We start from the raw sequence: 25324 nt of genomic DNA, 5'->3' as shown, positions 1-25324 counted from the left end.
AGCAGAGGGCAGCTCCCTCCTCTAGCATGCTGCTATGGTTGCTAGTGCCAGAGTCCCTACTGTGAGAGAGTCAGGGCCTTAACTTGACCTGTGTTCCTCTTCCCCCGTTCACCCCTTTCACTTCTCTCTTTTCCCCACAGCGCTTCCAACAGGCTATGAGAAGTCCCACAGCCTGAACAGCATTGCTGGACTGCGCCTGTCTCCGGCGCCCACTCCTTTCGGCTCGCCTGGTTCCGTCCGACGTCCCCGCTCGCCCATCCCTTCCATCCTATAGAGACGCACCAGGGATGCTTGGGGTTAGCTTGTATGTTCGTTTATTTTTAAAAAAATATATAGAGAAGAAAAAGAAAAAAAATAAGGTAATGCCAAAAAAAAAGGAAAAAGAAAACAAAGGCGGTCAAATGCATTGGAACAAGTAAAACACAGGAGGCATCTCACAGGTGGTGTTGCACTAAAGTTTGCACTTTCTGGAGTGTCCATGAGAATCCCGAGGCCTGAAGCCTTCTGTTCCCGTGGCTATGGATCAAGAGTGGGGCTTAAATAATTTACCGGTGGGAGGGTGAATGCGGGGGGCTGGCTTGCTCAGAAAATCCAAATACTCCGAAGAGGAGGAGGTCACTGAGAGATGGACACTGCAGGAAAGGGGCTCTGTCCCTCCTCTCTGGGTTGCCTGCATTTCTCCCCCTCTTCAACCTCACTAGAGTGCACGATTTTTCTCTGGCCCTGGCTTTGCGCTTTATTTCTCTCCCTTTAGTGCTCTTCCCCTTTTCATCATCTTACTCAGGACTGCAATGAGCCATAGAGCTTAGTGACAAACTTCCTTGGACTTCTCTCTCTCTCTCTCTCTCTCTCTCTAACACTGTAATCTGTTTTCAGTCTACCCATCTCCATAAAACATCTTTCCAAGTGTCAAAACTATCCACACTTTAGGTATCCATCCAGTCTTTCTCTCTCTCTGTCTCTTTCTCTCTCCCTCCTTACTTACTGAGCAATTCTGGTTCTTTGAACACATGGACACTCCACAGTCTCCCTGGAGAAGGCCACCCCACCCATCTGCCTTTGGCCTTCTATTATCTTTCCTTGGAATTGTTCTCTTTTGTGCATGGATCTTCCATCAATCACAAGCAATAAGGTCAAGTGCTCCCTTCTGCCTGATGCATGATAATGACTTTCCTATGATGTAGATATTCCAAGAACACTCAAGTTCCTACAGATGAAGGAGCTGAGAGCAGGCATGGAAACCAGAATGTGGTTGGGGAGCAGGAAATTCCAGGATTTGACTGGGTCTGAAGGAGAAAGCTTAAGAGACCCAGCCTTCTTCCTTCACGTCTCCCCGCCCCACTTCTCTTCTGTTCCTTTTTTCGTTTTCCGCACACAGAAAAAAAACGGTAATGGAGCACTCCTTGTTAAGGTGAGTGCTTTCACTGTGATTTTTTTTCCTGATTCCATCCGAAGCTGGGATGGAGTGGCGCTTTGATCTGATTGCAAAAAAAAGGAGCGGGGAGAAATAAAGACTCAACAACAACAAAAATGAAATGCAGGAAAACAAAAATAAACCTATTTTTCAGCAGATATATATATATATAGAACAACAGGATCAGAACATTTGTTGGCGACCATGTGTGGGGAAATATTTCACCTGTAAGCTTCTCCTGGAGCAACAGAATATGGGGACACATTATTTAGCAGCAGAGTACGGGACATATTATTTTTCAAAGCAATGCTGCTGAGACAGACAAAATAAAAGCTTAAGGAATAGTGTCGCCGAGCTAAACTATTTAGAATCTGCATTTTCCAAGCCAGCATGTATTTGCATGTGATACTGTAAGCGACAATATTTAATGTTATATGCAAAAACAAAAGAAAAAACAACAACACAAAAAAAGAACAACTACAACAAGAGAGAGAGGTATACTTTCCTTCTGGACTTGCAATGCCCTGCAACAATAAAAATCACCAAATTTAGCCAGTGCCCACTCCCCTGACCTGTTCCCATCCCGCAAGGGGGTTGGAGGCACCACACATTGTAGGAGCCTGGTGTATCTTAAAGGGCTTTTTCCTTCCCTGGGTGTGGGATTATTGATGGCTGTAAGATGCCAGCAAGGAGAGCTCTCTGTCACAGAGCGGAATTCAAAAGCCTCATGTTTGTAAGAAAATGTTTATAAATCTGAAACAATGCAAGAGGGAGGAGAATGTTGTGCACACTGTCAACTCATATAAGTAAGCCCCAGAGGAAAAGACAGGACGCAGCAAGGCTGGCGTTTTATTATGTGAGTGTTCAGAGAGTTGGCCCAGCAGGACTGCAAAAAGCAGTGGTTTTGAAGGGTGGCCAAGCTGAAAAGAGGAAGTGAGAGATGCTCTGATGTGTTGCAAACTCCATTCTCTGTAGCTGATGTATTTTGGTGAAAGAATTCTATTTTGTCAGTGGGGTATAATACAGAGTGGCATGTTCCCTTTGTAGATGTTCTGGAAGATGGGAATCTTCAGTGCCTCAGCTACCGTTAAAAACCGGTTCCCCAAGCAATTAGCAGTTGTAAAAGAGAAAAAACCAAACAGCAAAGCACCACCGCTTGTTTGAAAAGTATAGGACCAATCTGACTGAATATTTTTTTAGGTGTGGTAAGATTTGCAAATTTGCACAGCTCCAGTTTTTCCAATTAATGCACTTTTGAAAAATGTAAAACTATGTTTTGTAAGAGGCTTAGGAAACGAAGAGTGAACTGTTGGGAGATGTCTCCTTACAGCTTTTAAAGAGAATTACTCAACTTGGAAGTAGTTCTGGAGCTTGACTGAGCCAGTGATGGAGGCAGGGTGACCCCTGTGGCAGCCAAAATATTTTGTGTGTGGTCTGAAAGTAAGCTTAATAGGGGAGGATTCTGTCCTCAACCTTGTTGCTTGTTCCATAAGCAGTCTTAAAAGTCGCTCTCTAGGAACGAATATTATGCGTAGCTGAAGTGATTGGTATCCCATAGTTCAGTGCTGATCCTTTTGCTTCTTGTTGGCAGGCCTTGCATTCACAGGGTAAAGACATTCATATCCTTGATGGCTGATGTGTGATAGCCAGAGTTGCACAAAAACAAGCTATCTTGTGGTTATGAAATGGCAGCTGGTAGGCACTGGCCAAACTGATTTATACGTTAACCATTATTTACTCCATGTAAAGCCTGTGCTAAATGCATCACATCTTCATCAGCATCTGATTAGCCTTATGGAGTACAGAGCTGGTCTATTAAATGTTGACCTTAAAGGTCATAGATACCTTGTTGTCATTAAACTTATCAACACCAGTAGCTGCATATCATTGTGGTGGCCAAGTGATCAGCTCTCAGAGAGCTTAGAAACCTTTCCCCTTCCACCACTACACATTTGATAAAACATGATTATTTGTTTATTTAAAATATTTCTGTCCCAACTTTCTATCTCTCCCAACAGGATGCCATGGCAGCTAAGAAAAGTTACAGTACCATTGTAAAAATTCAAGAGCAAGATATGTTAAAAGAGCATGTAGTTCATTTCTCTTATGCTAACCAGACAGGAGCAAACTAATTTAGTTCAGACAGTGGGTGCTTAACCCATAGTCTGTGTCAAGCTATCCATAGTAAACAGTTACCAGTTCTTGACCAGTTGAAGAAGCTACCTACCATTCACATTTAAGAGATAAAATGACAAATACTCTTCTCTTATGCCTTCCATACTTTGGTTCTCGTAACTAGTAGAAGTTCAAAATCGCCTCTTACTCATCATTGTAGCAGTATAAGTAGCCTGCTTTTTGGAGTTTAAGCTTATTACTCAAAGGATTTGGTCTGCTGTTGCCAAAGCTACATTTGTACCCATAAAGACTTTAGAAACCTTTGTGTTAAATGAGGAGCAATAAGACAAGCTAAAAGCAAACAGAAGAAGGCAACAGCATGTCCATTGAGAAAAGGACAGTGGAGACAAGACTTCATTCAGACAATCATATCTCAGCCAGATAAATCAAAATATGAATGAGGCTTGTGTCTGCACATGCAACCCCTTCCTCCATTCTCAGAGTATTGTAGTTGAACTTGGAAGCCTTCAATTATTAACTGTATTTTTCCATTTCATTTGAACCAAGACATTATCATTATCATGTTCAGGACAGGACAGGACTTTAAGTCACCTTCAAACCATGGTTTAAGATCCTGGCTTGTTCCAAGCCTGGTGACCATAGTTTCCCAGTTTAGATGAAGTAGGAAATTGTGGTTGATTCACAATTTCATGGCTTATTGTGGCACACCAACAGTGCAAGAACAGAGGCAAAATGCTTGTGTACATCTTGGCTTATTTAGCAGAGATATGATTGTCCAAAGTCAGCACTGGCTATTTTATTAGACTTTTGTCTGCATTGTACCCAGTTGTAACATTTTTTCACAGTCCAAATTGATCAAAGGAGTTATCTCATGTGAAAGTAACTTCTTTTTAATGCCCATAAAATAGCTCTCTTATAGATATAACCAAGGGGCTTCTGGGACTGATTTGAGGGTGTGGGAAGTCAGCCAACCTGAGAATCAATGACAGTCATGTGAATGAACCAGTTCCCCATTATTCTGAACTTGGAAAATCAGGTTCGTTCTGTGGTTAGTTAAAAAAAACCCAGGACCAAACTATACTTTAAAATCCTGGTTTATTAACTACCTGTTAGTTAGGCAAAATCACAGATTCCCAAATTTGGAAATAATGGGGAACTGTAACTAGTTCAAAAGTGGAAGTTTTTATCTTCTTTTTGTGCATGCAGAAAATGAAGAGAGGGGAGGACTGCGTGTGCTAGCTTGAGCTTTGTGCAGGCTGGCTCTCATAACAACAAGCCATTGTTTGCTATCATACCTAGATCGGACATGGGAATGCATTTATGACAAATTATATCAGTTTATACCAATTAAACTCTCATAGCTCACAGGCACAAACACTCTTTCCTGGGAATTGCAGTTGATTGTAAGGTTATTGGAAATTCTGTGTTAAGAGATCCTTATAAATCTTCCTCCATCTCTCAGTGCTATTGTCCCTAGGTTTCTTGGGGATTATGAACGAATATTAAACCAGTTCAGGTCTGTGGGGTGAATGCTTAGTTTGTTTTGTTTTGTTTTGTTTTGTTTTAACATTTCAGCCTTGATAATCTAGCTAAAGATAATCTGAATTTAGGCTAACATAGTTGAAACATCAGTAAATAAAATATAAGAAAACAATAATATGAAATATAACCCCAACAATAGCAGATTAAACACTTCAGTATAAAAACCGAAAGCCTGTTGAAGTAAAACTGTCTTCACTGCCCATCTGGAGGCTAATAAAGATGGAGCTGAGCTGTCTTTCCTTGGGAAGAGTGCACTCCAGAGTCCTTGTATTACAGCAGAGAAGACCTTGCTCATTGTGTCCACCTGCTGCACATCCAACAGTATGCCCCATAATTCAGAATGGCCATTGGGCACCTGCTATTTCTTATATGTGTGTGTGTGTGTTTGATTTCCAGACCCCCTTTAGGGCCCTCTACTAAGGCAGCTACTAATTTATAAAACTCAATATATCACTGAAGTCAGAAACATCAAAATTCCATAAAGCAGCAGAGTCTGTTTAAACAGCCTTGCATAATAACCTTTAAAATATTTAAAAATATTTCTAGCCAAGATAAATCCAATTTAAAATATCAGTACTCAATATCTGTCAAAAGGAAACAACCTAAAGCAAATTGGTCTTTGGAACCCATTTGAAGGCATCCCACAAACATTGGGGCCACAACAAAAGAGGCACTAACCCTCATGCCACCAACCTAATCAATCACACTGACCAGGAGGGCCTCTGTAAATTACGGTAATCTCAGAGTTTGTATAGGTGAAAGTGCTAATTCAGATAACTGGGCCCCAAACCATTACAGTATTAATGGTCAGTATCAAGTCTGAATGAATTTAACCAGCCCAAAGTCAATTCCAAGAGCCTTCCCAGTTGAAGGATGGATAAAAGCATTGTTAGATGCAACCAAAATGTTGCCACACATTGTTTACATGTTTCTAACACGCACCTTGAAATACATACTCTTAGTTTGTTTCTTATAATCTATTATGTTTGCAAAAGGATTTCAGGGCAAATGACAAAACACAGCATAACATCCATTAGTCGGCTGATTTTAATGGTATTCATAGAGATTCTAGTTGTCCTTAATATTAGGGTCTTGTTGTGTCGAATACGTTCATTATGTGCTAGCCTAGGGATTATTTACTTCCTCATAGGTAATTTAGGTTACAATTGTTCCTTTGGTCTAGTTAAGAGTGGAAGTTCTGTTGAAATCAGTGGGGCTATATTCCTACTAAATGTATTTCAGGATTAGAGCCGTGTTTTGTAGTTTGCGTAAACATCTCCTGATCTTGCTAACTATGCTCTCTCATCTTCATCAGCATGTGATTGGCTTCTCAGCATCACATGCTATTGAAATCATTCCATCGGTAGAATGCTGCCGTGATACTAGCAGATGCCAGCAGTGACATATAAGGCCTAGTTTACATCAATCTGTATCTGCGCTGTACCAGTTAAGATTGCTAATTGGGGCTTCCTTGAATTAATGCCACATACAACAAAATAAATAAATCCAATAGCATAGAAAATTAGATGTCAAGGAAATGGGTTCTTCTAGCCAATATAGGTCCTTGATGCTAGTTACATATCTGTGTGCAGCATTATTATTTTTTTAGAGACGACCATTCAATTATGTGTCCCATTCCCTGCGGTCCAGAATGCTACAACCATTGTGAGAACTACCCATCAGATGTTCATAGAGGCAGTAATTCAAAGGACCATTTTTCTCAATGATCTTTCAAATCTCATAATTCTACTACCCTGGTTAGCAACTAGGCAGGACTACTTTAGGAAGGGAATAAGGAGTGTTGGGCCAATGCTTACATTCCTTAAAAGTGGTCTGTGAGCATGTTCTGTTACACCAATGCCACTTTCTTTACACATTTTATGACTTTAGGTTGCCTCTGTTCATCCTTCAGGGGGCTGGACTTGACCCAGAAATGTCCAGTTGCTGACCCCTGTTCTTTGTTTTCATCTAATTCTTATTGAGAAAGGAGCCTTGAGTCCAATAACAGGACCTTGGTTAGCTGAACCCTAGGGTTGCCATATTTCAAAAAGTGAAAACCTGGACACAAAAGTTGAGCTATTTTTAAGGAAATTCGCCAAAATCTACATTTCTGACAAGGGTTGCCATACATCTGGATTTTCCCTGACATTTGAGCAATTTCTGCCCAGACACTGTTTCCGATGGCCGAATACCGACTATGTCCAAGAAATTCCAGAGGTATGGCAGCCCTACTGAATCCTAACCTCTGAACTTGAGGACATTGTGGCCTGTATTCTTTAATGCAGTCTGTTCTTTAATGCAGAATAGTAAAACCCAGTGTTATTGAAAGTACACATATTGGCCTGTAGGGTTGTGTGTGATTAACTATTTCACTCTGATTATTCCCCCCCTCCCTATTTTCTTAAGAGCTACCACTCCCTATTTGGAAACCTATCCATCTCACATACTATGCAAACATTTCCCCTGCTTCTGCGGAGGCACATACATCCCACTCCTCCCCAAGAATCCTATCTAACCTCAACCTGTAACCCCCCCTCCCCAGATAGTGGAAGCTCTTTATGCAACGATTCCTATGCAAAAATAAATAAAAAATAAATAGCTGGCTAGATTCAGGAGAGTGATTGGGAGCCCCTCTCCTCTGGCAAATTTGGGAGAGGGGTTAATTAATGCAAGCTCCTGTCTAAAATAAAATCCCCTTTGCGGTGCATTTTCCTCCTACCCACTTCCGGGCTGGGAAAATGGGGGGCAGTTTGTTAAGTTGGTCATATTGACCAAGATTTCCCTTTAAAGGACACACAGAGTCCCATATTAAGTTGATTTAATAAATGTCCAGGTGTGTAACTGAGATAATGGGGTGGGGAGGCATTTGAGGGAAGGGGTGTGTTGACTAAGGCCGCAATCCTGTGAATTCTTACTAGGGAATAGGGCCCATTAAACACAATGAGATTTCTAAGTAAACATACTTGGGACCCTGCTGTACAAGTCTGCTCCCCTTTGATGTGGTGCCCTGCACCACTCTACAATATTGATACCCTAAAACATAACTAAGCAAACAACAAGCCAGTTTCTAACCTGCAGGTGCTCCTGCAGCAGACGGCCTTCTTTATACATCATGGTAACCATAGATTTTCTAGAAATGACTCCCCACCACCACTTTAAAAGTTATATATGTAGGAGAGGAACGGGACTGGTTAGCCTTGGGACTTCTGTGTGTGTTGCATTTCTGCACTTTAAATCCTGCCTCCCACTCACCTATCAGGGTTAATGGGCAATTTCCTTTCACAACATTTTCATTTGTTATAACTGGTTTCCTTCCTTTGTATGGTTTGGTTTGGCTGGTTTGTTGGAGCTGATCTTCATGTTCATGAAGTGCAGCTCTCCTGGACTATACCACTTCAGAATACAGTAGGTTTTTTTCAGGGGGGCGGGTCACAGTATGCATAGGCTCATAAACAGCCACTGATTCATCTGGGATGAGTACAATTGTCTCCAGGTGAGCAGTGGGGGAGGAAATTTCTGCAAACTGGATTGAAATAGGTTCTTTGCTTTTTCAGTCTGTAGATGGCTTACATGACTATGCATGAACATGACCGCTAATATTTATTTGTTGATAGTAAACTTTGTGGAGTTGGTTTGCCAGTTTGAATGCTCCCCCATTTAAAAAATTGTGTATCTGTAGAAAACTAACATGTCAAGAAGAGGAGCCTAGAATCAGCAACATGCTAGCTTTCTGTGGATAATTTTTATTTTGTTTTATTTATACCAGTCAAGCATTCTGAAGTAGTACAAGCCATCCTGCATCCTGAAATGGTGGAGTCCCATTAGAGCTGTACCACACATGTTTTGCAAATTGGTTCTGAATGCAGAGACTGAGATAATGTTGTAACAGCATCTCTACCCAAAAGAACCACAGACCCCACCTAGTAATATTGTCACTTTATTTGTATGTTCTCATTTTGCTCTAGTTTTGGGGGTATTTTCTTCCCTGCCCAGATGAAGAAACATAATTTTTCTATGAAAAAAATTGTAACAGCAACATCAATGTTGCTCTCACATTCAGTATGTTAATTTTAGTAGAATCGTCTTCTCTTTTTTAGTATTTCTTTAGAAAGCATTTGACATTTACATGGCAATAGAAATAAGTTTTTTGCAGCTTCAAAATGTCTTGATTTCTTTTCCATTTAAACAATTTTGGTTTCTAAATTCATTTTGTGCAATACAGGGCTCATCCAGACTTCTGTTTGCCCCACTGCTTTCCCCTGGGGAAACCCAGGCCTAGTGCTTGATCTTTAGCACTCAGTTTGAGCACCTTTCTGGGCGGCAGAAGACAAGCAGAAGTGTGGATAAGCCCATAGTTGAGTTGCCAAAAAAACAACCCCTGCATTTTTAGGGAAAAAAATGATTCATGCATTTGAGTTGCCAAAAAAAATGAAGCAAAGAATGTGGTTTTTTTAATATAAAATATATATTCCAGGACATGGGGGAAATTAATAAAAAATAAAATGAGACCCCTTTTTGTAAGAAATATGGGGAAATGCTAGTTGTCATTGATATTTTCCACATGCAGAATGCTACCAGCTCTCATTTTTGCTTCAAAAACCAAAACATGTATGCAGTTTTTCAAATTTTTGACATTTCTGACCCCCCCCCTCTCCAAAGCAGAACAAAACAATCAAATTCAAGCAAGTTTAAGGTGTTTACACCTCCCCTGAGATTTTCAGGGGGGGAAATAAGTTATGATTTAAGAAATGATTTTTTAACTTGAGACATGTTGTGTTTTATTTTCAGGGTGCAAGAAGAGATGAAAAATGTTATTTTATAAACTTGCACATAAAATATTCATAAATATGGAGGGTTGGAAATTTTAAAATTTGAAGAATGTCATGGATTTTGAACAAGCTTCTACTATTAAAAAAAATAATCTGATTTGTTTTGGTTTTCATCCAAGCCAGACTGAGATGTTGTATAGAAGAGTATTGATGAAGAGCAGCCTAGTGGGGGCCGAGTTGTGAAGGAACCATCTGGCATCTGCTTAGGGTAGCATGCAGCCCATAACTGAAAATGTCCAGCTCAACGAAGACTATGGGGTTAATGGTGTCTTACATCAGTATTTCACCTGCATACCCTGGTGTTTAACTGGGTACAGAAAATGTGCTTGTGGTAGTTGTTTGCTGAGCGTTCTTTGTGTATGGTTGCCTGCAGGGCTTCATTTGGCCAGAGCTCAGAAACTTTCCAGAGCACAGCTTTGGAACACAAAAATCAGTAACACCTCTGAGGATGCACGGAGTGCCTTTCCTTCACTACTAACTACAATCCATCTCCAATAATCTGGGAGCTTCTGAGTCAGAGGGTGAGGCTTTTGAGAAGGTTTGTGCCCTGGCACATCTTTTTTTAGGAGCTTATTTTAGAAAGCTTGCATGACAAATCTGTAGGTTGGTACAATGTATATTGTAGGGAGAGGGTGTCCTTCATGAAATCTATGAGCCCCACTCACTGACTCAACTTCAGCCAAAACATGCCCCACAGTTACTGTAAAAGGTAAGGAGCCAGGCCCCCAGTCTCCCTGTAATTCAAGCACTGTGTAGCCAAACAAACAGGAGAGACACAGTCTAAAGGCCTAAGGAAGACTTCATATGTTAACAGAGAAGTGAAGCGCTAAAGCTCTCTGAGAATCATCCTCTGCCCTCCACATGTTTTATTCCAAAGTCCTAGTCAGAGGTATGGGAGCTTTGGATGATGAATTGGCAAGGGAAAGGCACCCTGTACATGTTCAGAGGAATTATTCGCTTCAACCACTACCTGCAGTAGAAAAAAAACAACGCACTTGCAGCTAGGGCATTATAGGAGAGGAGTGAATCCCAAGGCCAGATCTCCAGCTCAAGGTGAACAGGCTCAAGCACTAATGTGAATGTGAGTAAATGTCCCCAGGGAGTGCATGTGGTGGTTGTGAGTCAGTCTGAGGTGGTTCTAGGTTTGTGTGTTGTTGGCCCAAAGATGGATGCTAACAGCTGCCCACTAAGAGTGTGCAAGAATAAGCATGATTTATTTCCACTGTATGGTCATACGGTAGAAAGAGCCCAGGACTTGGGTGTCTGAAGCAGAAAATCCAAATGGTTCCTTCACTCCATGATTGTGAAAATAGTAAAATAAATAACTGACAACATATTGGTATTTATCTATGTGCCAGAATGTGCTGACTGCCTTGTCCTACAGGTGGTAGTTAGAAGCAGACCTTGTAGCGATGAAGCATAAAACTGACCATGAATGATGACTGAAATTTCTCATGCAAATCTCTGCATTTGATTGAATATGGGCATTAGTGGAATAGTCCATTTGATCTTTTAGCCATTAGTGTAGGAGTAATTTGTATTTATGTCACTCTTTAGAAGGAAAGTAGTCTTTCAAGTCTTCAATGGCAGACTAGACCACATCTATTCAATTTGATGTATTAAGTTCACCCAGTAGCTGGAAACAGTTCTGATCAAAGGTGGGCTGTTTTTATTCAACATCCTTTAGCTCTGCCAAACTATGCCCTGCGTCTGTGTGCCTGTGCAACTGTCTGGGTGTGTCTGCTACAAGACAATCTCTCCTTACCTTTGCTAAGCTGGATACCTGCATCTAGGTGCATCCCCAAGGTGGGTGGTGGGAGGGGGGGAAATATACATGGATAAAACCCTGATTCATTCTGGAGGTACAGGGGACAGAGTGCCCTATTCTCTTGCAAATGGTAGGGGTGATTGAGGCCTTGGAAGGGGAGGGGAGAGTAGACAGCAGGTGCTTGAGGGGGGCTCCTACCTTTCAGCACTGCTTTTCCCCAATGCTGGATTAAATTGGGAGCAAGGGTGAGACATGGAGGAAAGACGGGTGATTTCAGACTCAGGTTGGGTGTGGGCGGGGGGAGTGGAAGTGTGGTTTTGCCCCATGTTGGTGGGGGTGTGGCTTATTGGGGGGGGGAAGGTTGGTTATGTTTGGCAGAGGATGGTGCCAAAAGAGGGGAAGGAGGGGTGGGCTCAGGGATGGTGGGGGAGGGACACAGAGCTATTTTTTCAAGCAGATGTAATATAATAATTATAATAATAAAATTTAGAAAGTGATGCTATTTTTTCACAAATCCCTCTTTTTCCCTCTTCCAGTTGCCACAGCAACATTTTTAAAAGTCCTGTACTGGAGGCATAAGGATTTCCCACGGGGCCAATCGAGGGAGAGAGGACCACTAAAAATGTAGGGGGTGAAGGAAGAGTATTATTTTGCCAAAAATAATAATATGTAAGAGAAAGATTTCTTTTGTGGTTTTCAAAGTGTTCTTCTCCCAAATGTGAGTGATCTTTCTTCTGCTCACACTGAGCAAAAATATTAAATCATGTCAATTGCTCAAGAGGAACAAAACAAACAAACTTTTATAATTTTTTTTTATTCACCCAAAACTTTTCACTCTCTGAAAATGTGCAATTTGACTTTAAAAAAAAACAAAAAACTTTATCTACGCTCAATCCCAAAACTGAAACTTTAATATGGAATGCTATATTTTAATGCCTTGAAACTTGAAATTATTTTTTACTACTTTGTCATTATAGGTGACCAAAATAAATAAACTAGACAGAAAAAAAAATTTAAATCCTAAACATTAAGTTTTCAGGAATTTCAGTGTTTTTTTTAAAAAAAACCAACAACATTTCTTTGATCATTCCAAAAAGAAATTCGACAGGAAAATTTCCAACAGTTCAAGAGAGAATTGTAAATGTGGGGGAGATGAACATTTCTCTGACACACACAACAGAAATGCCAGGGTCTTTATTCTACCCGACACCCCGTGGTATTTCCTTCCTTCACATGCAATTCATGTGCCAAAATGTTTTGAATTCTCAAATGAATGTTGAACTGTTAAGTGTTGGGAGGCATTTGGTGGGGCTGGAGGGTCAATGGGGACAACATACACACTTGTATTAATGTACCGAACCCCTTATCCCTTCTGTCTTTGTTTCATTCTTTATTTCTTCATGCTTCTCCACCTCCCGCACAGCCTCATTCTTCCTTCATTCTAGAGGAGCTGCCCTATTAGACTGTTGCAGCAAAACCAAACCAACCAAGAGTCTTGTTGTGGCACCTTAAAAACTCAATATAAGTTCGCTATAAATTCATGTCTTTAGTTTCAGTAATCCCAGTTAACTGTCATGGGCTTCCCCCAAAAGAATCCCAAGAAATTTTAGCTTGGTGAGACTATTCCACCCGACTCTTGTGCTTTCATTACTACAATTTCCCAAGACAGAGGGGAAGATTATTAAACTAGTTTCTGTCTTTGGTGTAGATAAGAGCTAACAAATTTATTGTGATGGATGCTTTCTAATTAAACAGGGCGGTTGCCTGTACAAGCTCCTGCCGCAATAAAATGTTGTCTTTAAGGTGTCACAAGAATAAGATTCTTTGTTATTGTTTTGCTAGGAGACACGGTCTTCTTATTGTCCTCTTGACAGGAAATTATTTCTAAGAATTTAAAGTTTGCTCATTCATTCCATTCACATCCAAACCATTCTCGGTTCCAATGAAATAAGCAAACTATGTTCTCTTTCCACTCCCTCCCCGCACTCCAGTTTGCCTTTCAAAGGACTTAAAGATGAAAAGACGAGACAAGAACACAGGCTTAAAGAAAAACAAACCACAAGTGCGGAACTGGTGACTCTTGCCTCTGTCCAGCTCTGGGCACTGGTATCTGTGGAAGGAAACAGACTGTTCCACATATAAGTATTCCTAGCTAGATGGGCACCTGCATGTGCAACTAAGTCTTCCATGTGCAGTTCTGTCCTCGGATCTGGTAGGAGAACCTCTTTTAAAAAGCTAACATCCCAATGATTGGCTGATTTGGAGGGACAGCATGGATTCACTTACCCTTCCATGCCAAATAGCAAATTGGTAGGGTTTCTCAATCTGTTTTTAAGAGCTGAATGTGCACAGCCCCATCTCTGCACATGCTCCAGGGGATCCCACAGAACAACTTCTGGCAAAATGCATCAAGAGTTTGCAATCCTGTGTGTGCACAGAAATTGTGTCTGTCTGTGTATATACATATGCACACAGACGTACACAAGCATAGGGCAAAGTTTCTGCACACGCATACATACTTGCGCACACAGGGGTAATAATAAAAGAGTACAGTTGCAGTTTGCATGGATAATCTCTCTCTCTCTCTCTCTCTTACACACACCCCCCCCCAAAAAAAAACAGTACTAGAGACCCATGTGAGAAAGCATCCCCTGTTTTTCAGAAAGGCAACAATCACATTGGCAGTGAGTACATAAGCATAGGTAATAACTTCCACACAACCATTTCTCCAAATACACATACATTCCAAAAGATGTGCACACCATCAGAAAACAAAAGTGGTTTGCATACACTTCGTGTCTCATCAAAGCTATCAGCACATAGGGCCCCTCCAGGAATTCTTTTTATTGCTCATTCATGACAATTTGTGCCCCTGATGCTATTAAGGCAGTCACACGTGATTCCGCTTTCAGTATTGTTTGTCCCGACAAAGATTTTGTGTGCAATCACACTGCTTCATTTCCAAGCAGTGCATAGCTTGTAACTTCCTCCTGAAATCCCATAGCTTTCTATACCCCAAGCGTTCTGGTTTATTTTTGTCCCAGCTTTGTTGCATGATTGCCCTTTTGGCCAGCAATAATGTGGTAACATTGGGGAAGCATTGCAGAGCAAACTAAAGCAGAATAAACCTACCACAAATGCACTATTGTGTCAAGAACATGTTGCAGAACATACCCACAATAAAAACAACCATCTGGAGGGTCCCTATATGTTATATAAAGCAGCCCAAACCAATTTAACTGCTATTATAGCTGCTCCCAAGATTCCCGGGTTGATACTTTTTGATGTGTTGAATGTTCACAGTTTGACCTTCTCAATAGGATTTCCAGCTTTTTCAACTACTCTCTCTAGCTGTGCCCTAAACAACAGCTTGATCAGCAACTGGCAGGCAACAGGGTTGCCACATGTCAGACTTTACAGACAACATTCCTCTATTTGGAGGGCTGTCTAGTCCTAGTTCAAAGCTTTAAAAAATCCTAATAAATAAAGCAGCAGGGGCCTTGAAGTGGCTGGTCAATTTTTAACACCTGGACAGAAAACTCAGCAGGCACATGGGTCATGGTCTTCCTAATTTTGGTGAGATATGTTGTATTTAGATTTAAGTTACAGTAATTATTTCTAAATTTGCATCTATATATCTATATTAGCAGTTTTAAATTTATACAAACCTATGCCCCCTTTGCCCTCTGTTTTGGACAACATATAAGGGCCCACCCTAGCAAGCAATAACATTTATGTCCATAATTACCAGTGCCAACTGAAAATTTGGAAACCCAACTTACTTAGCTGCTGTTAAAAGATCACTTGCTGAAGGAAAGGGTTTTTTTTAAAGAAACAACTAATTTGCATTTGCAGTGTAATAAATGTATTGTCTAGATGACCTACATAAACTGGTTTCTCTGCCATGGCTTCCCACACTGTCAGCTGAGTAGAGTAAGAAGATTAGTAGCCTCTTCAAAGTACAGTTCTCTGAGGTCCATGGAAGAAGCCATGGCCATTAAACTGATTTATTACTAGTTTAGGTTGTAATACAGATGTGTCCCCTAGGGATATACTTGAAGAAACATTCATGACTGGGTAATCCACACTCAGTATTCACACACTAGGCAACACACAGAAGTGTGTAGCCCATGCATTTACGCACAAACCAGCACATCTATGCAAAGCATGGGCTGATGGCGCTCACACTTGCCCACATAATTCTGACTCACATTCTCAGGGCATATCCACACTATAGTTTTTTTTAATCAGTTATAACAAAGATTCAGATGTCATGGCAACCCCCAACGAATTCTGGGAACCGTAGTTTGGTGAGCGTGCCGAGACGTCTTTGTTAGAGATCCCTAGCCCCCCATGTAAAACTCCAATTCTCGGGGTCCCCTGGGGAAAGGCAGGTGTTGATAATGCCCACGCTCAACACAGATATAAAGAAAGCATATATACAAATGTACACCCACAGTCAGAGAGTAGCAGGACGCCACAATATGCAAACCTTCTAGCCGGACATGTGCACCACATCACCACAACCGCATCAGTACCACACTTTGCAGCTGTTTCTTGTGGGCCATTGAGTTCTCCCATTGCTGGGCTGGGCTACGGGGACAGAAAGGCAGCCATTTTGGACTGCAATACAAGGAGGCAACGTTGCTCCTCTTTCAGAGACTTTTATGCTGCTCCCTCCATCGCACACATGCTCTCCCTTGTGGAAGAGCTACCGCCAGGTCAATCTCATACAGAAAGCAATAAACCAGCCCCCATTGCCAGCCTGTCCCAATAAGGGAGAGGCTCTCTGTACACAGCAATGCACTCTCACACTCTGCCTTGTGGCGACAGGACAGCACGGGGCATCAATTGCATCACATCATCCTCTCTCCAAAGCCAGCCAGTTTGACGAAGCCCCTTCCATCCTTCTCACCTATGCCCTTTTCTCCTTCCATTGTGGCTTAGACTCAACTATCCCTTGTCATTCTAGCTATTCCTTCTCGGTCACAGCCAGCAAGCCCCTATTTTCTCTTTCCGCTCATCCAGTCCAACATATACCCTTCCATCAGTTTACCCAGACAATTGTCCATGGCCCACATATTTTCCCATCCACCTTTCTAGTTTCCTTCACATTCCCCCCCCCCCCACAAGTCAATCCAGCTCAAACATCACATTAAATCAGAATGTATTTCATCTGTAATTTCACCAAAATATGTAGGAAAGCCAGAGACCTAAGGTGCTGGCAATCTCCCATATTTTATCCATCCATGCCACATGGGTTCTTAAAGTGACTCACCAATTCTTCTGTCTTTATGAAGTCGTGCACATCATATTCTCCAAGGCTGATCCATCCTCGTAACAGATTTGTACGTGATCTTGGTGATACTGGCTCCAGTTTGCACCATGGCTCCAGTTTGCATCCACTCCGTCATAATCTATTCATGGTTTCTGTTGGTGAACATCATTGGTCCATCGTCATTAAGCATTTGTCCATTTTCCCTTCCACACATTTTTCACCTCTCTAGTCCTCCTTCATTAACTTCTTCACATGCACCTTGATACCTCATTTGTCTTGTACTGCAATTTGCCTAAGAGAGGGAGGGATTAACCAGCGAAATCCAGGCCTGTTGAACCTAGAAGGAGCAACTGGGCCAGACTGGTTTTGGTTGCTCACTACCACCCACCCTTGCATCCTTCCATTAACATTCAACTCTGGTGCTACAAGGGACTCCTGGATGAGGGTTTGGGCCTGTGTTCCCCTGAAAACTCTGTTAAGACCTGGCCCTGCCTCCCATCCCTTTGCATCTCCCCTTGATGGCGATAGAGAGGGAGGTGCATCTCACCTTTTCCCCATTCACAGTGATCTTTTTATTTCTTCTCTCATTTTACATTTCATCCACTCTGCTTCCCCACCAACACTCCATCCTCCACCCCAACCCTTATCGTCCCCTGGTCTTTGGTCTCTGGGACATTATACTGTCTGCATGAGCTGACATGCCGAGGTTACAGCATGTAATAAAATTATTTCCTTTTCATTTAAAACTTTCAAAAAAAAAAAAAACCAACAACCTGCATCCAGACTATTATTCACAGGTGGAAAGGGGGTTGGAGGGAGGGACATGGAAGAAGGAAAGCCAGCTTGATGGTGAAACCTGTACTATTTCCTCTTTGTTCCTCTGTTGGCCAGAGAAGACAAGATGGCAGCACCATAGGTAAACATCACCCTAGAATACCAGCACCATCTAGGGGATTCTTCCCTAATCAGCAGAGGAAGAAGATTAACACACGTAGTTCCTGCAACAGATGGCAGCTGGTTGTGGTGTCTGACCTGGAAGAAGATTGCAGGCTACAGGAAGTGTCCCCTTGCCTGCCCTTTGCTTTGAAGTCTTAAGGTCTTTCCAGATCGGAGGCTGGGATGGGAGTGGGAAGCACCTGCTATTAAGTGCTAAATAAAACAACAGACCCAGCACCTATGGCACTACATCAGTCCCCACACCTCGTTGCTGTGGAAGATAGGCGTTCCATTGCAGGGGATCAAGAGTGTGTGACCTCTTAAAAAGGGGGTGGGACTGGTTAGACTCAGAAATAATGACTGGCCAAAAAACACCCTTCATGGTTGTTTGGGGCATCATCATTGGGGATTTGAACCTAGGACTCTGGGCCAACACTTCACAGGTTCCTATTACTGCTGCAGCTGTGGCAGGGGGCTGCATCTTCCCTTCAACACAGCCTTGCAGACTGAGTGCAGAGAAAATGTGATTTTTCACATTTCACATAGTAATGCACTGGTTGAGGTTATTTCAAATGTGAAGAAGTCGGAGGGTCATGGATAACTGTTCCACAATTCCTCTGCAAAATCACCACCACCAAGGAATACCCTTATCACCCAACAAAGAAATGATTCACACATACAACCAAACAAACCACAGCTTGGCTCTACATGAACAAGCCTAGCAGCACTCAAGCTTATGTGCTCCCTCCTTCCCTCTCACACATACCAGCTCCTTTCTTGATCTGTCCAAACCATTAAACACTGGTTTCTGATCCTGTTTCACAGGGAAAGTACAAACCATATTTTGCCAGTTCAGGCAAACCAGCCAACAATGGTTTGCCATAAACCAACGAAGAAGTAGGTGGGGATGCCACCTCTTAAAGATATATTTGCCTTTTTCTGTGATTGGTTTTGACTGCATTGCAATTTTCCAAAGCAATCTTACTGCTTTTGAGGAGTTGGGCTCTGTTTCCTGGATCAAAGAAAAACTCTGGGTGACAGACTTCTGCAGGAACTCTCAGCTAATTTGCAAGTGAGTAATGACAAAGCTGAGCTGCAATGGAGGGCCTGTGAACATCTATCACCCACATCTGTTAGGCTCAATGAAGATCACACATGGCAGTCCAAATCAACTCAGTCTCAACCTTTGCTTCCATATGGATGTTGCCAGCCCACAGGATCCAACATCTGCAGTAGGGGTGACTTTTAGAAAAACCAGTGTTTAATCTCTACAAATGAGGTGCTGTAGTCCAAGCACCCCTAGGAACTATCATCTGGGAATGCCTATGCATTACTCAGAAAATGGCCAAGTTGTTGCAATACCTTAGATATGCTATACCATTTAACATGGAACCAGCAAATCAAATGGAGCCTGTCAGCCACCTAACTCACTTGTCACCAGGAGCTCATTGACCTGCTGATTTTTTAGAATCACATAAAGTGGAGAGACATTGACAGGCAAACAGCAGGCCACACGATACACGGCTGCTGAGAATGATTAGCTGGTAAGTTATGAGCTGCACAGGCCTGCATTTAAGCATAACCCTGATCTAAAGTCAAGCAAGTAGCATCTCTGTACAATTTCTAGCCTACCCGTTTAGATTGCTCATAGCATCTGTGAGGATTGGGCAGTCTCATCACATTGACTTTTTACCTTACCCAAGTCAGTTCCAGCACCTTTTCCTGCCCTGACATTGATGCTTAACAAAAATGTTTATATATCCGAGTGCCACTGAACAGATCACACCAAGGGATCCCCCATTAACAAAGATGTCCTCGTTTTGAATCTCATTATTCAAGCCCTTGTAAAGTTTCTGCATCTCACTTGGCTTTCTTTATACTGCAACTGCATCAAACAGCTGCTGGGAGGCTGCCCGACAGACTGGACCACGTCTACACAACGCATTATAATCTGTCTTGAAACTGGTTTAATTCTGGCTCCCCAGCCTGACCAAAGGATTGTGGGAATGCTTTGCTAAACTGCTCTTAAGTTCTGCATAAAATGTGAGCTCTGAAGGTTAGTTTGGTTCAGAGCCATGGCAAACAGGTTTTGAAAACACTTTTTTAAGTTTGTACCATAGACAAGGGATAGTATTCAGTGAAGTCAGGCTCACCGCACACACTGATATTAATTAAGTTGAGTTAGCAATATCTATTCACTTCAATGGGTCTTCTCTGAGTAGTACTAGTGTTGGGATACCACCTATGGTATGTTTGCTCAGCTGCTTATGCTGCTTCATAACATCTTCTACCGCAGTGCTATCAACCCAACTTGGAACAGTCGCCTTTTAAAAAGCGGCAGCATCAGCACCATCAACAAAGATTAGTCCACAGCAGGGATGGCTGCTGCCCACGGGGACTGGGAAAGCAGAACGCAGAGAGTCCAATAGTAGGCAGAGCTGGAGCCAATGAGAAGCAGAGCCAGCTAACTCTAGCTTTGAGTCTTTCAGACTAAGGAGGAGGAAGCTATCAGCCAGTGGCACCTCCTGGAGCTTGGAGGTGCAGTATCCCATTTGTCCTAATGGACCGGCCTCCACTCCTACACAGGCCTATTTAATTCTTTATAACACCAGTCACTACAGAGAAGCAGTAAAACGATCAAATATATAAGTACTTCTGAGGAAACTGAGGTAGGGGTGGGGGATGGGGGAGAGCTATGCCACCTATGTTAATGACTCTCCTCTGCCTACCCTAAATGGCACCCTTGAATGGGATCCCAAGCTTTACGGGAGACAAATTCGTCATCTCTGCCCTTGTTTTTGAGCCAGCTGTTTTTATTCTTTAATGAATCGGCTCCCCCATTAAATGGATTCCGCGTCCTTCCAAGGGGCCCCGGTGGAATTGGGATGCTTCTGCGGTTAGCAAAGAGGCTTCTGGGCCTCCCAGCCACCGACGGGAAATGGCTTTTGGCTGGCAGCACAGGAGGACTGGCCACTTGCCAAATCCCTTGATCTATGCCAGGAACTCCTTCAGCCCAGCCACGGACAAGGATATTGGCAGAGAAAAACGCAGACAGATTGTAGGGGGAACAGGAGCGGTGAGGACAAGGGGCTGTCAGAATTGGTGCCCTCCAGATATGGAAAAGACTGCACACGCACCTCCCTCGGAAGGGCATGTGTAAACCAGACATTATGAACTAGTTTAAGGATGCAATGCCATACACAATTAAACACATTTAAACCTCATTGAACTCAGCAAGATTTAAATTCTGAGGCGACTTACACAGAATGGTATTGAAATGCTAAGCTTGGCTGTCATGGCCGCGCCAGCTAAGGAACTTTAGGAAACTTGAGTTTTGTGAAGAAGCCAGTAGCGTTTCCAACCACAAAATTATTTCAGCTACATACTCAGTACTTTTGCATCCAGGTTCATTATCTGGTACTTAGTTGAATGTCAAGTATTTAAAGTCTGGTGGTTTTTGCTGTTAATAAATATACAATGATGCTCCTTGGATCACAAGCACACACACACACACACCTTACCTTTTTTGATAGGCCATCTAAACACTATTTTTATAAGGCTATGATGCAGGGGAAGCTAAAATGGGGGACAAATCAGGCCAAGGAACTGAAGCATTTCATTAAGAGACATTCTTATCTTTCCCCTCATAATTTGAACACAGGTTAAATGTGCATGCCAATCCTGGTCAGAGCCTCTTAGAAGCAAACTTAAAACATATTGCACTCCACTAGGCCCCAAATGCTGGCTCACCAGGAGGAGGTCCCACTAATCTTCCACCTCCAGACCACTCTGAATCCAACCTGCTCCCGATGCTGACCAGTCATTAAAAATAATAATAATCAACAAATACAAGTTAGAAGTGGCCAAGGATTATGAACACACAATTCTCATCACTATCATACAAAAAAGGGAAATTCTAGAGCAACCTATGTCAACCGAGCTTCAAAACTGTTAGGAAATGCCTCAGCCATACACAGTATATCTAAAGAGAGCTGAAGGTGGCATGGTTGAAACGTGATTTCCTCACAGTGTAGGTGCTCAATTACAGTGGTACCTCGGGTTACAGATGCTTCAGGTTACAGACGCTTCAGGTTACAGACTCCGCTAACCCAGAAATAGTACCTCGGGTTAAGAACTTTACCTCAGGATGAGAACAGAAATTGCGCGGTGGCAGCAGGAGGCCCCATTAACTGAAGTGGTACCTCAGGTTAAGAACAGTTTCAGGTTAAGAACGGACCTCCAGAACGAATTAAGTTCTTAACCCGAGGTACCACTGTATTTCCATGGACGACTGGCCAAAACAGATACTCCCACCCGCAGGTGCAAAACCTGTGAATACAGTAATGCTCACCAGGCAATTATGCTTCTATGATACAACTTACAACTCACCTGACAAAAATCTTCTCGACTCCTGTTTCACGTGTGCTCTTAATCCGACTTCAAATAAGTTCCAGGCTATTTTAGGAGTCTTGAGGCCTAGTTCTGAAGGCCAAAGCAGACATGAGGGTGCAACCATCCATACTGACTGTCCTGGCTGAAGCTGAAGTGGGGAAATGGGGGGGGGGGAGGTGTGGAGAAATTGTATTCTTGCTGTTCTCTGTAGCTTTAAGGCTAAGCAATTTCTCCTCACAGTCCCACTTCAGTATGGGAAGTAAGCCAGGCTTAGAGAATATTGCCTAAAGCAACAAGAGTGTGGGAAGGTAAGGCTGGAGAGGGAGATATGGTTTGCTCCCCTAACAAATATGAATCTTTTCATATAAAAAACAGGCACCCACCAACGCAGCCCTGTTTTATATGTACATGAAGCCAGACAAACTGATAAACCATATGCAGCTATTACAACCGGTACAGTCCTCACAGAGGCAGTAACTCTGTGCCTGGGTTGTACCACATCAGGTGGTAGTTCGCATAACTCCGTATAAAAGGTTTCTTTAAAAAAACAATCTAAAGAAAACCTGCATAGCAGCAAAGAAGAGTAGGATAGATCCCTAGTCTTGCTGACACTGTCAGGTTTCTATGTGTAGGTCTGTTTTTGAGAGAGGAAGAACATTCAGTCATGGTACCTTCTCACCCACACCTGTAGACTGGAATGGTACAGTCCAGACACCGACTAACCATGGTTGGTGGGGGATGGGGTGGAACAAGGCTTAGGAACTGTAGCGTCTCGCTAAGGTTTACGGGGAGGATATACTGGACGCCACAGGAATCATAGTTCCCATATGCATTGACACATTCCTCTCCCTCCCAGGAGGAAACGGAGGGGACAACCCCTTTACAGCTTCCTAGCTTCCTTGTTTTTGCTCCTTCGTTTGTGTTCCTTCATAGCTAATTAAATGTCTTAGCCCAGAGGGGCTGAGTTAATGAGAACTGAGTGCGCTGGCTCCCCAGAGGGATTCTGGTCAGATTTCTCTCTGTGTTTTACACACACACACACACAACCAGCTCTGCCAATGCAATTAAATTCTATATCGCGCAACAAAGGTAAAGATACGTTACAACCTGCTATTATTAGATACGGACATTTCTGAACTAAGGCAGGAGACTTAACAGGCAGTTACACACGTACTCCTCACTTAGGTCAGTCCAGTTTTTTATTTGATGAGGAAAGTCAAACAAAATAACAAAAAAAAAAACCATATTTTGAGCTTTGACCAGCCCTTTGTGAACAAAGGGCCCATTTATGAGCAGCATCTGCGGTGGCAGCCATCTCTACAGCCCATGTGGAGCCATGCCTTGACCTGAGAGCCCAGCCCCTGTATTTTGGACCTCACTATCAACAGGTTTAAAAATGGAGGAGGGGGAGGCTACACTACAACATTAAACAGGTGAAAATAGAGACACATTTGTAACATGCTCTGAAGAACCACTGTCCATCGAGCAGCCCACCACAAGACACACCGCCAAAGGATCTCCATCTCCTATAAAGTTATACGCTGAATTGTTTTCCTGTGTTGTTGCCTGGGGAAAAATATATATGTATAATTGGCCCACAATTGGTTCTGAACAGTTAACATTTTACCTCAGAAGCAGCTGCAGAGGGTGAAATTGCAGGCTCTGTGCTGAGCGGGTGTTGGACACTGGAGATGATGCAACGTCTCTTACCTCAGTTTCTTGGGAGACAAGCCATATTCACACCACACATTCAAAGCACTACGGTGCCACTCTCGGCAATAATTCTGGGAGCTGTCGTTTGTTAAGAGTGCTGAGAGATGTTAGGAAACCCCAATTACCGTTTCCAGAGTGGTTTGACAGTCTATCCCTCTTCCCATATAGCTATGGGAATTGTCCCTCTGTGAGGGGAACAGGGGTATCCTAACAATAAAATCAAGAAGAAACGTAATAATATGGCTAGTTTGAATCAATGTCCCAAGCAAGCAGGGTCACTGTTGTTTTAAGTGTACACAAAATGTCCAGTTGAGAAATCTGCGCAGTTGGGAAGCTGATAATGTGCAGTTAGGTAAAATCGGGGCTGGGAACGATATATTCTAGGCATATAAGTGTGTTTAGCACTTAAATAATAGGAAATGTCAGGGACAGCATGCACACAAATCACACAGGGTAGTAAAGTGCAGCTAGTTTCCATACTTAAAACAAACTGCTCAACCCATATTAAAACACCTTCTTTTGGGCCAGGACCTCCTCTTCTTTGCCTTCAACTTTGGGCAGTTAACTTTATTGAACTAAGGCAGATTCGTAAATGAATCACTGCTGTAGAGTAGAGAATAACAACTGACTCCCATGGGGAAACTGCCATTGATACAAGGAGCAAAACACACACAGTGCTTGACAGGGAATTTGTGCAGTTGGAAAGCCTGCTTTAAATAAAACCCTGTAAGCAAGTGTAAAGTGATGCACACTGGAGCAAAAATATTCCTAACTTTGCAGTTATGCTTATGTGGTTTGAACCAGCAGTGACTGACCAAGTAACTCAATTATAATGCCAACCCAGTATATGGCAGCTGTGGAAAAAGCTGATTTATTTATTAGGAATCATTAGGAAAGAGATTGAAAAGAAACCTGTCAACATCATAACACCTTGATACAAATCAGCAATACGACTGCATGGAAAATTACAACATTTGGGTTTTTGGTTTTGGTTTGGTTGGTTGGTTGGTTGATGTTTTTGTTTTGTTTTTTTGGGAAAAAGGCAAGTAATAAGGGGGTCATGATAGAGGGCTATATAATTATGCAGAATGTGGAGAAAGTGGAAAGGGAAAGTTTTTCACCCTCTTGTGTAATACTACAACCCAGCCTGGATGATTCAGGACAGAAAACAGTGCATATTAATATTCACACAGTGCATATTAAGTAGGCCATTCACAAGCAGCAGGTGTAGTGATGGTCACCAGCTTTAAAAGGCATTTAGACCAGGGGGGGGTGATCTTCCCAACTTCCACCTGTCAGCCCCCTGATGTCTCCTG

General features: G+C 42.5%; 2 protein-coding genes across 5 annotated transcripts in view; one reads left to right on the top strand and one right to left on the bottom strand.

Annotated features, from left to right (window-relative positions):
- LOC310746485 (voltage-gated potassium channel KCNC1-like) overlaps nucleotides 1-12742 on the top strand; it is a 62968-nt gene extending 50226 nt beyond the window's left edge. The window contains exons 8-9 of one of the 4 annotated variants that reach the window (XR_014540730.1): nucleotides 141-11069; nucleotides 11101-12742. The gene's annotated coding sequence lies outside the window, so the exon portion shown is untranslated. Of the gene's footprint in view, nucleotides 1-140; nucleotides 11070-11100 lie in introns of those variants that run through there. The other 3 variants (XR_014540731.1, XM_083580264.1, XM_083580263.1) reach the window with 3 other exon arrangements.
- Nucleotides 1-22445, bottom strand: part of LOC310746528 (integrin alpha-M-like) — a 156713-nt gene extending 134268 nt beyond the window's left edge. The window contains exons 1-2 of the mRNA XM_083580397.1: nucleotides 22293-22445; nucleotides 16968-17119 (exon numbers count right to left, since the gene is read on the bottom strand). The gene's annotated coding sequence lies outside the window, so the exon portion shown is untranslated. The remainder of the gene's footprint in view (nucleotides 1-16967; nucleotides 17120-22292) is intronic.
- Between the last annotated feature and the right edge of the window lie 2879 nt (nucleotides 22446-25324).

The sequence above is a fragment of the Podarcis filfolensis genome (genome assembly GCF_964270895.1).
Source record: "Podarcis filfolensis genome assembly, chromosome: 13".
Lineage (NCBI taxonomy): Eukaryota > Metazoa > Chordata > Lepidosauria > Squamata > Lacertidae > Podarcis > Podarcis filfolensis.
The sequence above is the reverse complement of the archived record's forward strand: the minus strand, read 5'-3'. Positions and strand labels throughout refer to the sequence as shown.